Raw genomic sequence first — 17392 nt, 5'->3', positions numbered from 1 at the left:
TGAATCTGCTTATATAATTCATTTTCAAAGTATTCTTTCATTGTTTGGACTTGCTGTCTAATGACTTCTTTAAGATTCCATTCCACCTGAGTCAGGTATGACTTGAGTTTTTTCTCTTTCCATTTTTCTGATGCCTCTAGGTTCTCCTGTAAATTTAAGTTATCCTGCATTGTTTGTAATCCTTTTTTCCCTTGTTTTTTCATGGTTCTCATGTTACTTTCCAACTCTGTTTGACTGCTGTGTTTCTGTTTTCTCCTATAAATTTGTTTTGGTTTTGTATAGCTCCAAGATCTCTCCTTTGTGTTGGGAGACAATGTTTAGAGAAGTTGGATTTAATTGTAATTTAAGGTAAATTCATTAGTTTCATTAGAGGCCTACAGATTTTGATGACATATAGAGAATTGAGGTTTGAACTTAGGATTTTATGTTAAGGTCAGGAGATTTGATGGTATGGAGGTTAGTATATCTTAGCTTCTTTGGGGGTTTGCTCAAATGCAGGTAGATATTAACAAGAGAATAGACAGGAGTACTTGGTGGTAGTTAAGGGCTTAGGTGGACTATCGACTGTCTCATAATATTCATCTATTTGCATTTAGTAAATTACACGTAATTGGAGTGGTCATGCTTGGGAGGAAAGATAAAGAAAAGGTAAGGAAGCAAACCAAGAAAGAGAGAGGAAGATAAGAAAGAAAGAAAAAAAATAGAAAAGAAAAAGAAGAAATGATAAAAATAATAAAATAAAGTAAAATAAAAATTACAATAAAAAAAAAAGCACTGTTAGGCTTCTATTTTCTTTGCTTCCAGTACGTGGAGTTGTGCCTTCCAGACCAAGATTTTGCCCTTGGGCTGTAGGAAACAATCCTTATGAGGCTGCTCCCTCCTCCCCGACCTGGTGTCTCTCCAATCCTGTTCACTTAGGTTTATTCCTGGCCTCTAGTGTCCTTGCTTCTCCCGCCAGACAGGCCTTCCCCAGTGTGATACCTCTCTGCAGCACAAGCTACACTCTGGGCCTGCAGTTTCCTGGATGTGGAGCACGGCTATTGGGAACCGGCCCCCTATTGTTTCGATTCCCTCCGATAGCCACTCCTCCTAGAGCTGGCGAGACATGTTTTGTTTTTGCTGCTGGTGGGAGGGGGGAATTTGAGGTCAGGTGCCTTTACCTTTCCCCACGCCTCTATTCACGCTCACTATGATAATCACGCCCCCGGAAAGCCAGGGAGAGATTTTATGCGATTTCCCCGCTGTATGGGAGAAGGGCTAAATGTCACACACCTATTCTATCGCTGAACTTGCTGTGATGGGGTTGGATCTGTTGGAAACTGGTGATGGTGACATCAGCTCTCCAAGATGGTGGCCACTGGCTTCCTCAGTGGGGTGTCTGGTGTGGAGGGCAGATCTGGACTGTTTCACTCCCCCTTCTCAAACCCAGAACTCAGCCTGGAGCACTGTGAGAGCACAGTTGGCAGGACCCTACAGAATCCGTAGCACCGTTTCTCTGCATTGCTGGCACGTTGGTACACAGGCTCCGGCTGTGGGGTGGGCCGCTGATCAATCAGCCTGAATCTCCAGGTGCACGGTTCACTTGTGATTGAGCTGCAGTAACCGATCCTCGGGTGTTGAAATCATTCCTCTAGGTTTCAGTGCACCCCAATTTTGCTGGAAATTCCTAACAAGATAGTTTCTGGCCATTCTAAACTTGCTAATCACCTGTGCAGTGACGCGGTACACGTGGGTGACACACTCTATTCGCCGCCATCTTCCAAGTGTCGAGAGGACTCCTCTTCATGCCACCCACCCCTTGGTTTAGTTTTAGCCAGGCCAAGGTAGAGCTTATTATGTACTATTTGATTCAGTCATGATGTCAACCAGTTTGATGTAAGTAAAATTCTAAATCATTGTAATAATTTGAAGAGCTACTACATCATATATTTATATTTGTACCACTTGCCCTTTTATTGTAATGACTCATTCATTTTCCTCCACTCCTGTCCACTCCTTTTTTCCCTTCTTTCCTTATTTCTCCCTTCTCTCCCTTTCCTTTTCTTCCAATGTTGAGAGTTAAACTCCAAGGCCTTCTCCATGCTAGGCAAGCACTGTAATACTGAGCTACATCCGCAGCCTGTTGACACTTAGTATAGAAGTAATCTGATTTATTTCTATAGAAAAACTCTCATGTTAGACTATTTCAAAAGTAATTTTAGAAGAGTTGCTAACATGGACACAAATCAGTTATGACAAGTTGCTTTTAAAAAGTACAGCATATGTAATATTTCTGAAAAGAAGGAACTTGAAACTTGAGTTGGTTTTCATGTCAGTTGGTTTTCATCACCAGTATCAAGCATCCAGGCCCCATCTACCTTGGTGTCTATCCTTCAGCTGCTTCACAGAAAAAGTGAAGGTCCTTGCTACCTCTGCACTGTCAGCTGCCCATCACCACAAGACACTGTCATTACTGCTCTTGTTTCATACATTATTAAACTCAGGGTAACAAGTGCTGCCATGCCTGGAGTGTGTATCTTGACATGCACTGCATTGGAGCTTTGTCTATAGAGCCTGTGGTTCCCTACGACAGGGACTATTACTTCCACCAGAGAAAAAGAAAGCAGAGAAGTTAGGTCACTTTTCTAAAGTCACACAGTCATAAAATATTCAAGACAGGATTGAAATTTGGACTACTCCATCTCTCATGTATTGGTTTCTAACCTATCAAGTATTCTGTTGATTTAAAAAATAAAATTTAAGGCTGCTTAAGTGGGAAGCAGTGGCACCTGTATAATGTGTCTGTGCAGAGAGTGGGGAAGCTGAGAGGAGTCTTCAGGGGCCACTGCACCTGCATCAGAGAATTAGGTAGCAGCATGCAAGGCTGGGTGAAATCTGTATTGGCCATGACCACCAATATGGGGACCAAGAACAAGGAGGAGGAGTCAAGGTGCAAGAGCAAAGTCTGAAATGGGTGTTACATGAATCATTTTAAGAGCTGCACAAAACTATGAATATTTCTAAGGAATTTTCTCATTAAAGTACATCAAGATGAATGAATCTGCCTCCTTGGATCTTTTGGAGTGTATTGGGTGCTTCTGCAAAAGTCTTGCCTTGCCACCACAAATTTTGCAAAGCATGTTTGCTGGGATCATAGGTTCCCTCAGTTGTCCCGAGTGGAGGACCCTTGTTGTCTCCCATGATGAGCTTCCAGGTAACATGCTGCTTGTCAGGTTTCTGGATGGCATCAAGCAGAGGCCTTGGAAACCAAGCCAGCGGGGGCAGTGGGATTAAGGGTTTAGGGCACCACTATGTCTAATAGTCGTGCAAAATATCTGTAGAGCTCCCGGTGTGGATGGCAGACTCAGGTGCAAGCCTGGAGGCCCCAGTGAGGGGTACACTTGTTACCATGTCCTAAAGCATTACACAATTGTGAAAAAAAAAGAACCTGGAGATTTTAAATTCAGCAAATGTGACATCATCATTTTTTGACCTCACATTGATAAAAGTTGGCTCCACAGAGTAAGTCAATAGGATCCATGTTTTTTTCCCAACAACTTAGTTCAGATTATTAAACCATTGCCTCAGCCCCCACCCCAGTGCAAAGCATTTTATGACTTTAAAGTGAAAGATAAGGAAGCACATATTGACCACCTTCCATTTGTTAAGGATGATGTTCTGACTGTGATCCAAAGAGTGGACGTAAGCTGTGGTGAAGGAATGTTGGAAGACAAAATAGGAATATTTCTGATTTCCTATGTTGAGTTTAACTTGGCTGCTAAGCAGCTGACAGAATGTGGTAAGCCTCCCATGCCAGGAGTTGATGCTGAAACATGTACCTCAGCAGCAGCCCAGAGCAGCACTGCCCCAAAGCACACACAACACCAAACACAAAAAAGCAGCACTCCTCCACTTCCTTCCTCATAGTATGCATGTCCTTTCATGCATACCAGAACTGCCACTCCATGGAGATCAGCCCTCCTGTCCTCATCAGCTCCAGCAACCCTCAGCTGCCACAAGGATCAGAGAATTTCCTGGGCTTTCCTTCAATGCCTATTCACAGATTCATGTGAGTGCTGCTGCATTCATTGTAATCCCACACCCAAGCAGCCCAGTGACACCTGGCCCTTCGTTGACCTTCCTGTTGGATATCCCCTCTCCAGGTGCCCATGGAACTATGAATCCTTCCTTTCCAGCACCCCCTCTCCTGGCTGACACTGTCCTCACCTCCATCCTGCCAGGTGCTGTGCTGCTTCTGCTGGAATGGTATCAAGTCTCATGGCAGAATCCATTGCTCACAGGTTAGAAGATTGAATATTATGAAGATTTTGGTTCTCCCCAAATTTATCTACAGTTTTGATGCCATCTCATTACTAAATGTATATATTAATTCCAAATATATATATTAATTAACATATATTAATTCCAAAATTTAAGCAGGTACAGATAATCTCGTAAGCTGGGATTATTGTATTGTAAAAGTACTTAAGAAGTGATGAAATTTGAGTATCAATTATTTCTGATTTTTATATGATCTACATAATTTTTAATAATGTTTGGGTTAAACAATGATTTGCAAAATTTATAAAAACCACTCTTATAAATAAATGTGAGCTGACTTTAGCAAACCAATGATTCCAGGTATCAAGAGAAATTTAGGTATCTATGATTTTCTTTGCAGCCATTCTTAAATACTGCAAGAATATTAGCTGAAGTAAAAAAAAAGAAAGGAAAAATAAAATGAAAGAAAGTTCAGCCCCTGTGCCAGAATATGTAATTTGATTTTCAAGAGTAAGCAGGTTTTTAATGTTATAAATAGGTCAATTTTTTTCTACTACAAGGCTGGCTTTTCTTACAGATTATAGGTAAAGTCTATGGATTTAGATCTGAAGAAAACTTCATATAATATTCTGCAAGCCATTTAAGAAAAAGAGGGTCATGAAATGTTCATGCTTCCTTTAAAACAATATACATTTTGCCCAAAGTCTACTCCTCTTGCCACAAATTGTAAGTGACCATTGAAGTTGCAAATTGCAGACAAAGATGATGTATAATTAAAGTAATCCCAAAAGACTAGAAGTTTGTTTACCCATTACATCATAACAAGTCCAGAACCCTTTTATCTATCAAATAAATGTTGATTCATGAATGAAAACTAACAAGCCATTGGTTTTCAATATGCCTTCATGAGAGCCCTAGAAATGTAACTGTGCTGCATTCTTGCAGGTTTCCTTCCACCTATTATTCTCTATTTTAAATATGACACTAGAACAAATTCCTTAAATTTTAATTGGTGGACAGCAGCCTGTGTCTTGTGCATTGTGTAGGTGCCAGTGTTTGAGGTGTGAGATTATACATATGGAAAGAAAAGCCCTCTGGCTAACAAAGGGCACTAAGAGCTATTTTGTTCAATGAATATTTTTGGACATGGAATATATGAAGAAAGATGATCTGACTGAAGATGGATTTAGAAGGAGCAGTATATAAAAAAGAAAAAGTCTAATGAAAAATGATGAAGATCTCACTGCTCTGAACCATTAAAGAAATGAAAACTATTTTAAACTAAAGATAATACTGTGAACAGATTTTATGTTGATATGAATCTATAGTTTGCTTCTTGCATGCACTTGACTTCACCACATTTACAGAACACATCTGCTGTGTTGTGTAACCTTCCAGCTGAGTCCTGATTCCTCAAGTTTCCAGATCTGACATACATGTAACACCCTGAGTTATTGAGGTCAACCTGAGGATCCTAAGTCCATGAAAATGAATCTCTTCTTTACATTCTGCAATTAAACAAGTTAAAAGAAAGGGATTCATAACATAGGGTAACTACTTTTTGAAAAGTCAAAAGACTGTGCTACATGATTTTAATTTTAAACCATCATCTTGATATGTTTGGGGCTTTAATTTATGGAACGATCAGGCAATCTTTATATTTAACATTAAATACCTGAATATTATAAATCACCTTAGATGAACATTTATGGGGGAATTTCAGTGAAACTTCTGAACAACTTATCACTCTTATTGTACAGCAATGATTTGTAAAAATGATATGCTGAGTACTCCTAGAGTATAATTTAGGGACACAAAAACAGCTGTCAAGAAATAGGCAGAGATTATGTTTCATCAGTCTTTGCACACTAAAGTAATAAGTATTAAATTAATAAACACAGCTTAATTGAAGCTCTATGTGTAACATATTTTTTATTAGACTTGCTATTAAAGGACCTTTAAATGCTACCACAACTTGAACTCTGGGTTGTTAAATGTAGATAATGAACCACTATTGCCACACACACAAAAAAAAGAACAAAAACTATTTTAATAGCCCTTTGTTTTTATGGGCCTCTTCCTGTTGTACAGAGTGAAGACACAGAGGACTCCCTCCTTCCTCCCCAGGGTTATCTACATGATTGGCAAGATATCATGTTGAAGTCTGCTGAAATAACTAAAGCAAAATCCTGAAAAAAGTAAAAGTGCATTAGCTAATACTGGAAATGATAAAAGAATTTTCAATGTCTTCAAAGACATTGTTTTCAAATCTGTGCTTCTTGTGTTTTTTTTTTTTTTAATCTAAATGTCACAGTAACATACAATCATGTGCCACCTAACATTTTGGTAAACCACAGACCACATATATAATAGCATGTACCACACAGTCCAGCACGCAGTAGGCTATACTATGTAAGTTCCGAAATTGTACACAATGATGAAACCACCTAAGGTACCTTTTTCAGAGGTATCGCTGCTGTTAAATGCATGACTGTATATTTAAAAATTCTCTGGTTTATGGTGGTACAGACTTTGCATGAACATATCTCCCAAACCCTTCAGCATTCCCTTCTTGGCTTTCATTTTATCTTTTTTTTTTTTCTCTTTTCCAGTTTTGTTCTTTTTCCTATTAGTATGATCCCCTTTCTCTTGGTTCCCATTCATTTTTCTCTCCAGAGAATTCAAGGGCTGATCACTGGCTGTGGATCCAGATTCTTTTCCTGATTGTGAACTTTATTCTGTGTCTTCTTCCACTGGATAGTAAAATAAAATAAAGACAAAAAATATGGTGAATCTCAGCCACAAAAATAAGTATGCAAAAATGTTTGAGGACTTTACTTTTCTACATTTTCTACAGCAGAATGGTCCTGCCCTCAACTTGGATGGCAACACTCTTTAATGTTGAGTAGAATTGGAAGGAAATATGTGATGTGGATAAGTCCCATGCACACATGTCTGCTACATGAATAGGATGCACCAATAGCAAGACAGAAGCATCTTGCTGGCTAGATAGCTAGATGCTTCTGTATGCACAGTAACATTCTGGTTGCTACACAACATGTATGAGGGGAGGACTTCAACCCTCCTTGCAGAGCACAGACCTCTCAGGGTCTTTACACTATAGTGGCAAGATGAAAAGAAAGAAAACAAGTTTCCTTTCCCAAGTGCTTTCTTTCTTCTTGGTTAAGGCAGTGTAGACACATCCTGGTCTCTCAATAATTTGGTAAACTGTACCACTCACTATAAGCATACCACTGTTGGCACAGTACTTCTTACCTAAGGTTCCAAATAGGTCCATTTATGATTTGGGAACACAAAGGAGTGGGCTTTTTGGTTTATACCAACAAATCCTCAAGGGCTCTGTAAAGTTTCTTTATATTGTTAATGCCAACATGATTAGTAAATGCTAACCTAACATTAACTTTACTCACTACTCAACAGGTACTCTCCTCTGAGGGTAAGTCCAAAGGAAGCATTAGTAAATATTTGTTGACTAGATGACCAATTTTTTTTTTTTTAAAAAAAGAGCTGAAGAGAATATACAATCAATCAACAAGTACATGAAAAAATGTTCACCATCTTTAGCAGTCAGAGAAATGCAAATCAAAACAATCCTAAGATACCATCTCACTCCAGTAAGATTGGCAGCCATTATGAAGTCAAACAACAACAAGTGCTGGCGAAGATGTGGGGAAAAGTGTACACTTGTACATTGCTGGTGGGACTGCAAATTGGTGCGGCCAATTTGGAAGGCGGTATGGAGATTTCTTGGAAAGCTGGGAATGGAACCACCATTTGACTCAGCTATCCCCCTTCTCAATCTATTCCCTAAAGACCTAAAAAGAGCATACTACAGGGACACTGCTACATCGATGTTCATAGCAGCACAATTCACAATAGCAAGACTGTGGAACCAACCTAGATGCCCTTCAATAGATGAATGCATAAAAAATGTGGCATTTATACACAATGGAGTATTACTTTGCACTAAAGAATGACAAAATCGTGGAATTTGCAGGGAAATGGATGGCATTAGAGCAGATTATGCTAAGTGAAGCTAGCCAATCCCTAAAAAACAAATGCCAAATGTCTTCTTTGGTATAAGGAGAGCAACTAAGAACAGAGTAGGGAGGAAGAGCATGAGAAGATTAACATTAAACAGGGATGAGAGGGGGGAGGGAAAGGAAGAGAGAAGGGTAATTGCATGGAAATGGAAGGAGACCCTCATTGTTATACAAAATTATATACAAGAGGAAGTGAGGGGAAAGGGGGGAAAAACAAGGGGGAGAAATGAATTACAGTAGATGGGGTAGAGAGAGAAGATGGGAGGGGAGGGGAGGGGAGGGGAGGGGGGATAGTAGAGGATAGGAAAGGCAGCAGAATACAACATACACTAGTATGGCAATATGTAAAACAGTGGATGTGTAACCAATGTGATTCTGCAATCTGTATACAGGGTAAAAATGGGAGTTCATAACCCACTTGAATCAAATGTGTGAAATATGATATGTCAAGAACTATGTAATGTTTTGAACAACCAATAATAAAAATTAAAAAAATAAAAATAAAAAATAAAAAAGAAACAAAAAAAGAGCTGAAAATATGAAAAGCTATCTTTTTTGCTTTCTATTTCTAAAGAATTCTCTACAAATTTTAAAACTATATTGGAAGAAACAGATTCTTTAGTAATTTGGTATTTTCATTGGAAAAGCAAAAAAATAAATGTGAAAACTCTACACAGGATGACTCACAGTCCTCACAAGGCACCATTTTAAAACAACACGTAAAGTGGCTTAAATAAATAAAACATTAATACTGGAAGATTTCACTAAACTCAACAAATCTCCTGACCACCACCAACTTTGATCAATTAATGATAGGTAAATAGCAATGTAATAAAAATTGATGAACATGAACTTCTGGGTATGCAAAGTTCTACATAGGATCTGAGCATGTTGGGTACATAAATATTGCTTTTTTATTTCTTATTTTAGTTAATTATTTTGACTTTGGACATTTGGTATTTGTTTTTTAGGGATTGGCTAGCTTCACTAAGCATAATCTGCTCTAGTGCCATCCATTTCCCTGCAAATTCTATGATTTTGTCATTTTTTAGTGCTGCGTAATACTCCATGGTGTATAAATGCCACATTTTTTTTATCCATTCATCTATTGAAGGGCATCTGGGTTTGTTCCACAGTCTAGCAATTGTGAATTGTGCTGCTATGAACATCGATGTAGCAGTATCCCTGTAGTATGCTCTTTTAAGGTCTTCAGGGAAAAGTCTAAGAAGGGCAATAGCTGGGTCAAATAAACTCTTGGCAAGGGAAACAGGTTTTTCTGAAAAACAAATGTAATAATAATAATAAGATGATGAAGACAAAGACAAGAAGTAACTAGCATAAAACATAAAAACTTGAGAACCTTTTATACTAATATCATAGGATGGGAATAATAATTAATATGATGAAGAACCAAGTGTATGACCATGAATGAAGATCGAGAAGGAAAAATCAGTTGATATCTAATAGAATACTACAGAAGGGGTTTCAAAATAGGAGAAAAATTCAAATTCATGACCCCTAAGACAGTCTACTCTAAAACAGACTTATTTAATTTTAAAATCATCTCTCAGTACTTATGGGTAGAGATACAAAAATACTAGGATTATTCTTTCACTGTTCACTTTCATTCTGCATTCTAAACTTCTCTCTAATCCAGGCTCTCATATGAATTGGGTAAAAAGCTCCCAAAGGTAATGGTAGTGTGTCACCTGCATCATTCCCCTCTTCCAACACAATGCTGCAGAATAGGAACACACACTCAGTTTTATGAAGCCTTGCACATTTGCTTTTGGTTCCCGAATGATATTGACATTTAAATGATGGTACATGATGGATGTTTTCTGCCCAGTGGGATAATGTATGAAATGTAATGAAAGCTTTCCTTTCAAGAGATAAGACCAAATGGAATGTCCATAATAATAAAAAAGAGAATACCCATAACTCTACTGATGGTGTAAAAAGTGTACAATGCAGGGCTGGGGTTGTAGCTCAGCAGTAAGGTGCTCACCTAGCATTTCAGCACCACATAAAAATAAATAAATAAAATTAAGATATTAAAAATAATTTTTTTAAAAAGTTTAAAATCCTGAGGCCATGTACATGGGGCTGTTAGAAGATATACTCATGGAAAGTGTGTGGTGTAAGCCAGAAGGAGCACCCCTAGGACTGCGGTTGTGGCTCAGTGGTAGAATGCTCACGTAGCACATGCAGGGTGCTGGGTTCAATCCTCAGCACCAAATAAATATAAAATAAAGGCATTGTGTCCAACTACAACTAAAACTATCTATCTATCTATCTATCTATTTTATAAGTGACCTTCTTGCCACCAACATTGCTACTTGCCTTTTCTTCCTCCAATGACCCATTTCAAATCCATGGTCACAAAAATCATAATTCTTTTACTTGAAATTCTTCAAAAACTTGTAAAAGTCCTTAGAATAAAATGTAAACTGTTTACCTTAGACTATGATCCTCTCTCTACATCCATCTGAAACTCATTCCTCACTATGATCCTACAGATACTGTATACAACATCCTAACAGAGTTTGGAACTACAGAAATCTAGAGATGGTCTCCATTCCACATGATATATATAGCTCCTCTTCACCCAGTTGAAGACTCTCAAACAGTAGTGCTGGACTGAAGCAATATCTCTCTGGGAAACCCTCTCCACTTCTGCATCTACTTTTTTCTCCAACTGAATTCCACACAGGCTGGGTGGGTCGTCGACACTTTGATGCCATAACAACCTGTACACTACCATTACACTCAACCACACAGCTTATCAGGAGTTGGTTACAACTGGGTTGGATTGCTCCTGGACCCTTAGGAACTTACAGCCAAAATATCAGACTATAAGTGCCCAGTCTCATTAATACATGCTTAAACACCTAAGTAATATTTGTATAATGGGATATCTCATTTGGAAGATTGTTCAAGTATTCCAGAAAATCACATGATTGTACATCAAAAAAGATGTATTCTAAATGTGATTTGGTCAAATATTTAAATATTTTCCTCTTACAAAACGGTTATAATAAGAATTCTATAATTCACACACTTTAGATATGATTCTCACTGCACTTTTGCTGGAGTTACTTTTAATCTGGAAAAAAGAAATTTAAGGAAGAGCTTTTGCTAATTCACAAACACACATCCATGCTGAATTCAGAAACTTCCTAAAACAAATCAAAGCTCCTTTTCTTACACTGAAGTCTTAATGTTTAAAAATACAAGTTAGCAAAAAATGATTTATTTTTTGTACTGGGAATTGAACTCAGTGGGTACTCAACCACTGAGACACATCCCAGCCCTATTTTGTATTACATTCAGAGACAAGGTCTCACTGAGTTGCTTAGAGCCTCATCACTGCTGAGGCTGGCTTTGAACTCAGGATCTCCTGACTCAGCCTGCATAGCTGCTGGGATTATAGGCATGGGCCATCTTCCTGACTCCTATATTGTATGTTTTTGTTGTTGTTGTTTTGTATTTTTTAAGCATTTCAGAACATTCAACTGACTGTTAAATGGATTAACTAAAGGAAGCAATTCATAAGGTACTCTGACATTGGAATGTATATCTTGAATTCTTTTGTAGTTGTTTTATTTTAATATAAATAGATTCTGGTTTTGATAAAATTAAACTTAGTATGTATTGTTTTTCCTCAAATGCATAATGACAAAAGGGGTCAGCATTCTGTGAAGTAAAAAAATAATAATAATAATAATAAATAAAAATCCTAAATTATCAAATGCAATGTGCTATTATTTAGCTAATGAAATAACAAAATTCCCCCAGAAGTTCTCATATTATCAATGTAAATTTAGTTTCTTCTAATCTCATATTGCAAAGCTCAATTATGTGTGTTTTAGAGCAATATTATTTTACCACCTAAGAGAACTGTATGAAAAAAAGGCAAGTTACTAAAAAAAATTGTCCATCTTTGCAAGACAAAGTTATTCACATTTAAACTTCTAAATATGATGTATCTTAAAATCAGTGTTTAAAATTAATAGGAGATATTTGGTTCTGTTATGTTTCATCAAATCAAATCCAAAAAATTTACTAATTTTTGGCAATTTTTAATTATGAAAAATAATTATATATATATGTATATATATATATATATATACATACATATATATATATATATATATATATATATATATATATATATATATATAGAGAGAGAGAGAGAGAGAGAGAGAGAGAGAGAGAGAGAGAAACAAATCAACATTATTGCATGCATTTTCTTGTTTGCAACAGAACTGATTTATTGTGGTTGATACAGAAGCTTCTTGCTGAGAGCCAGGCTTGGTGTATAATTTGCATAGAAGGAGGAGCAGATTGTACATGTGCTGAACTGTGAAACACAGGTAGGACTTCAGAGATAAGGGGTCCTAGAATACAAACTCCATTTCAATCCAGACAGACCTATACAACATGGAGAGGCCAGATAGATTAAATGATATGCAAATGCTGGCTTCTGCCATCTCTGCAGGAAGAACTAAGTGCTACAAAAGATGACAGATACAAGATAACACATGGATCCCACCCCAGTCTCTTGGCCCCCAGTGTGGTGCCTCTGCCATGATTTCAACACTATGGAGAAGAGGCAAGCCTGTTCAGCACCATGAAATGCAATCACTGGGGACATGCTCAACCCACTTGACAAGAAAAATCAATTATGCCTCTGTGTGCATCTCTCTAGTAAAGAAGAAACATACCAGTAGAAAACAAGAGACTGAATCAGTCTGGGACTTTCTGCTTCTCACCAAATGTCCTCCACTACCTGTTAATAGCTTTTTATAAACAGTCCACTCTCCATGACAGCATTTTCAGGATGCACTGCATCCTTGAAGATGTCTTCTCTTTTGGTTAGACAGACGTTCTCAGATGATTGTCCTCTTTTCATAATTGTGGTGATACAGCATTTTATCTTCAACAAGTGACCAGAACTGAGTCACAGCACGGAACAAGAACCTTCTGGCCCAGTATCTCACAGAGTACAAACAGTGGAGGGCAAGTTGCTTAGGCATAGGCCTGAAAAAGTGAGATTTCAAGAGCAGGGTCCAGTGATGGAGAGGGACAGGCCAGGTGGCAAAATCCTGAGAGACATGAAAAGGATGACACTTGGGACAATGGAGGAGGAGCTAATGGAGCCTGCTGGCCTTGCTCACAACCCTCAGGCATAAAAGGCATTTTTGTCTCTCATTGTCATGACCACCAGCAATGAGGGCACACTTGATTACTTGTTTGCTTGTTTGTTCTTAGGAAAAAGAAAGTTTGCTAAAATGCAAGGCCCAGTGTAGGATACAACATGTTTAGTGATATGTCACTGATGACCTATTACAATATACTGAAAATCTTTCTCTGTCCCTTCCCTTTCTTACACATTGGCAGTACTTAGCCCAGAGCTCACTCACTGATTTGCCCAGCCCTGGGCCTGGGATTGTGGGATTACAACATATCTCATAGATTGTATGAGGGGTTATCAGGCAGAATGTATGTTATCATGCAGGTAAGAAAATGGGTATAGATAACCAGGGAATGTTAAACTAGAAGCAACCTCAAAAACAATCAAACTGCCTGAGCCAGAACTTTTTAACCTTTTTCCTAAAAATTGTAAAACATAGATTTTCAAACCCAAAATTTAAAAAGAATCCCGATGCATAAAAGCAAATCAAAAGGAACTGTGCAGGCAGAAAAGAGTAACAGCAGGTAGTAGTATAAAGCTCAGAGCCTCCTTCAGGCCCCCAAACTAGGAAGTACCTCTCCTGACTAGAGTTCACAGCACACAGTTTGAAAATCAGTGACTTTATAGTCAAACTAGAGGGGGGTGATGGCTAAGACCTTTGGGGCTGTGCACAGGATGCATACCCTGAGGTGGGAGAGAGGATTGCTTTAAAAGGGTGCATTTAATGATGTGTGAGCTAAATAAAAAAAAGTAAGTATCTAAGAATGTATCATGACCTGAGTTTACACACATGTCTTTCGTCACACGCTGAGCATCACTAGGTCAGTTGCCCAAGGTTAGGTATGCAGGCCCTTGCTCACCAGGCTTCTTATGAATTTTCAAGGGCTGATGTGACTCCATTGGATTTCACCTTAGAGTAGCTGCAGAGACACATGCCCCATGGATGACACCCAGCCACAGCCCTCAGATGCTGGCCAGGAATAAGACAATCATAGCCAATGAAGACAAACATTGATGGTACATTCTGTGCAGACATGGGCTCTGGTGGCTCTGGGCAGGGCCAAGTTTCTCCTTTTTCCCCCCAAAAATACCCACACATTAGTGGCTCAGGATTCCCAGGACTACCCTGGAACTTCTTCCTGATGTGATCAGAAGATTTAAAATGAATTTGAACTGATTATGGTCTGCCTCACTCTTAGGCCCAGAGCAATAGAGCTGGGGCAACCATGGACTGAGACCTGTGAACCCATGAGCCCCCCAAAAGTTTTCCTCTTGTAAATTGTTATTTTGGGGCATTTTTGTCACTGTGATGAATAGCAGATGAACACAGGTTCTTGAAAACAGCCAACTCCTTCATCTGGACTCAGCTTGGAAAGGCTGATGCCTATTCCTCCCTGAGAGATGACACATCTCAACACACTGAGCTCTACCAGTGATGTGAAACAAACCCCATTTCTGTCTTCTAAGCCATTTGTAGAACACAGTCATCACTGTGCTCTAGGAAGGCTCAAGTTCTGGCTCACAGATATGGATCCCTTACAGCATACTTGCCTCCTTCCAAATGTTCTGAAGCCTTCACTTATTAATCATCAAGATGGCCCAGGAAGGCACATGTTCTCACCCATGCTCCACACCCAAGGACATGGAGGCATAGGGAAATTAATTAAATCTCCCATGATTGCACAGTTGGCAAGAAGGTCAGCCAAGATGTGAATTCCAGGGATGCTTTTCTAAGCCATTCTCAGGACCAGCCTGCTGAGTAGATAGGACACACTGTCCCCACTGCTGCCTGAGGAGGCTGAACCTGGATCCTGGCCTCCATGGATGCAGGGAAGCCTCTGGCAAATTGCAGGGACCTGAGTGAGCATAGAAGCTCCTCACAAGCATTGGTGAGGATATGAAGTGATGGGAACCCACCAACTCCATGGAGCATGTAGGTGATGCCAGGTCTGTGAAGAGCAGTTTGTCTAATGTAATTGAAGTTATGGAGATTCCGGGTTCCAGCAATGCACCTTTGGTGTATCCTCAGCAAAAATGCCAAGGGGACACATGTTCAAGGTCTCCACTACAGTGCCATGGCATGGGGAAGAGTCCCTGGGCCTGATGATGACCCAAGCAGAACCTTGCAGCAGACAGATGACCACCTTGGCATGTCCACCCAAAGGCACACTATCCACCATGACTGACAGGATGAAGCCACATCCAGCAAAATCAGACATGGAAGAATGTACGTTAAATCTGAATCAGGTAAAACTCAGATGTGACATTAGTGAGCAGCACTGGGCAGTGTGGAAACAGAGTGACACAGGAAGCCACTGCCTGAGTCAGTAAGTGAAGACTTTAGAGGCTGTGGTCAGGCAAGGGGACAGAAGCCTTCCAGGAGTGCCTGCAACCTAATGTGGCACATGACTGTTCACTTCAACTTTCTGTTAATGATCATAAGGGCATGTGCTCTTTCTAGAAGGTTTTTCTATTGCACAGTTTTAATAAAATACAGAAAAGTAAGGGTTCCACCAACCTGAGTAACAGTGCCCTAGCCCACCTAGTGGGATCATTAATTTACCTCCAACTGTCCATAAGACCCCCTCAATTCCCAAGGGACTTTGGGCCACTTTGTCCAAAATGTCAAGTTGCTTTTTTAGATCTGCTTCTCCTTCACACACCACCACTCCACCTGACTCCAGCTTTATTTTAAAAATATGCATGTGTGAATCTGGCTTTGAATTTCTGCCTCAGCCTCCATGTGATAGGACACCAGGCTCAAGCATACTATTCTGAACATACAAGACTCCCGTTATCTTTGTCTTCATTCCAGAATCAACACCAAGTCTGGTGGAGGGAGCTCTTCCTAAACGTCCTAACTTTCCTTAAACTCCTAGGGTTCCTTTACTGTCCTCCTGTTCATACGGTTCTTTTACTGACAGACTGAGCCCCAGCATACCTGTGGGATTCTGCACAAAATTATAAGATCTGACACTTGTAGCTGATTCTGTGTACAGTAATGATCTGCTGATTCTCTGTCCACATCCCTATCCTTTCTGTCCCACCAAGCATTCAATCATTTGTCATGTACTGCCCTTTGGCACATCCCCATCACAATCCTGAGTGTCACCTGATGCCTCTTTCTGTGCATCAGTGACATGCTTGTGTCTTGGCTTCACATTTCTATCTAAAGGTTCTGAGTTGCCCACACCACAGTCAATCACTCTGATGTCATCTGATGAGAAAGCTCATGGAGGGGGAAGAACCAGCAGCTGAGGTCTTCCTCTGGGGTACTGAGACACTTCTGAATCCAGATGTGCTCCTGACTATCTTTCAGAGTAGGGAGAATCTGGAATTTGGCTACAGAATCAGTGGGTCCTGGGGAAGAACAAGTCTTAAGTACACTCCCAGTGTTCCAAGTGTTGCTCCGAGGCATAATGCTTCTTGGGTCCTCAGCATTATCTGATGGAATGGCACAGTTTTGCATCCATTTTTTCATATAAAACTTCTAAACAGAGAGAACTCACTCAACCAAGATGACACAGATAGAAAATGACAGAAGGAGTATTCCAGCCAAGGGAGTGTGCAGGTTCCCATCACAGAATTGGAAGCTGCTAATTATGTTGGCACAAATGAGGAGGAAGCCTGGCATCTCTGCCTTCCTTTTTTATTTGTCTTCAGATTCCTGCTCAGCTCTGCATAAAGGTGTGTTCTCCTTTAAGGAGTGCTCTTCTAAAACCTGGTAGCATGAGGTTTATTTGCCCTGATTTACCTAGTCTTGAAGAGGGACATGATGATGAGATGAGAATACCTAAGAGACTTCCAAGGTTTTCAGGGATATTCAGTGTTAGCTTTCACATCATCCTGTTCCATAGCCCTGGAGTGGCCT

General features: G+C 39.5%; 1 pseudogene; it reads left to right on the top strand.

The window, feature by feature from the left end:
* The first annotated feature begins 2855 nt into the window (after nucleotides 1-2855).
* On the top strand, nucleotides 2856-4285 carry LOC114107412 (E3 ubiquitin-protein ligase SH3RF1 pseudogene; annotated as a pseudogene).
* The last annotated feature ends 13107 nt before the right edge of the window (nucleotides 4286-17392 follow it).

The sequence above is a fragment of the Marmota flaviventris genome, chromosome 6 (genome assembly GCF_047511675.1).
Source record: "Marmota flaviventris isolate mMarFla1 chromosome 6, mMarFla1.hap1, whole genome shotgun sequence".
In the NCBI taxonomy this organism is placed as follows: domain Eukaryota; kingdom Metazoa; phylum Chordata; class Mammalia; order Rodentia; family Sciuridae; genus Marmota; species Marmota flaviventris.
This window is presented reverse-complemented; position numbering and strand designations above follow the sequence as displayed.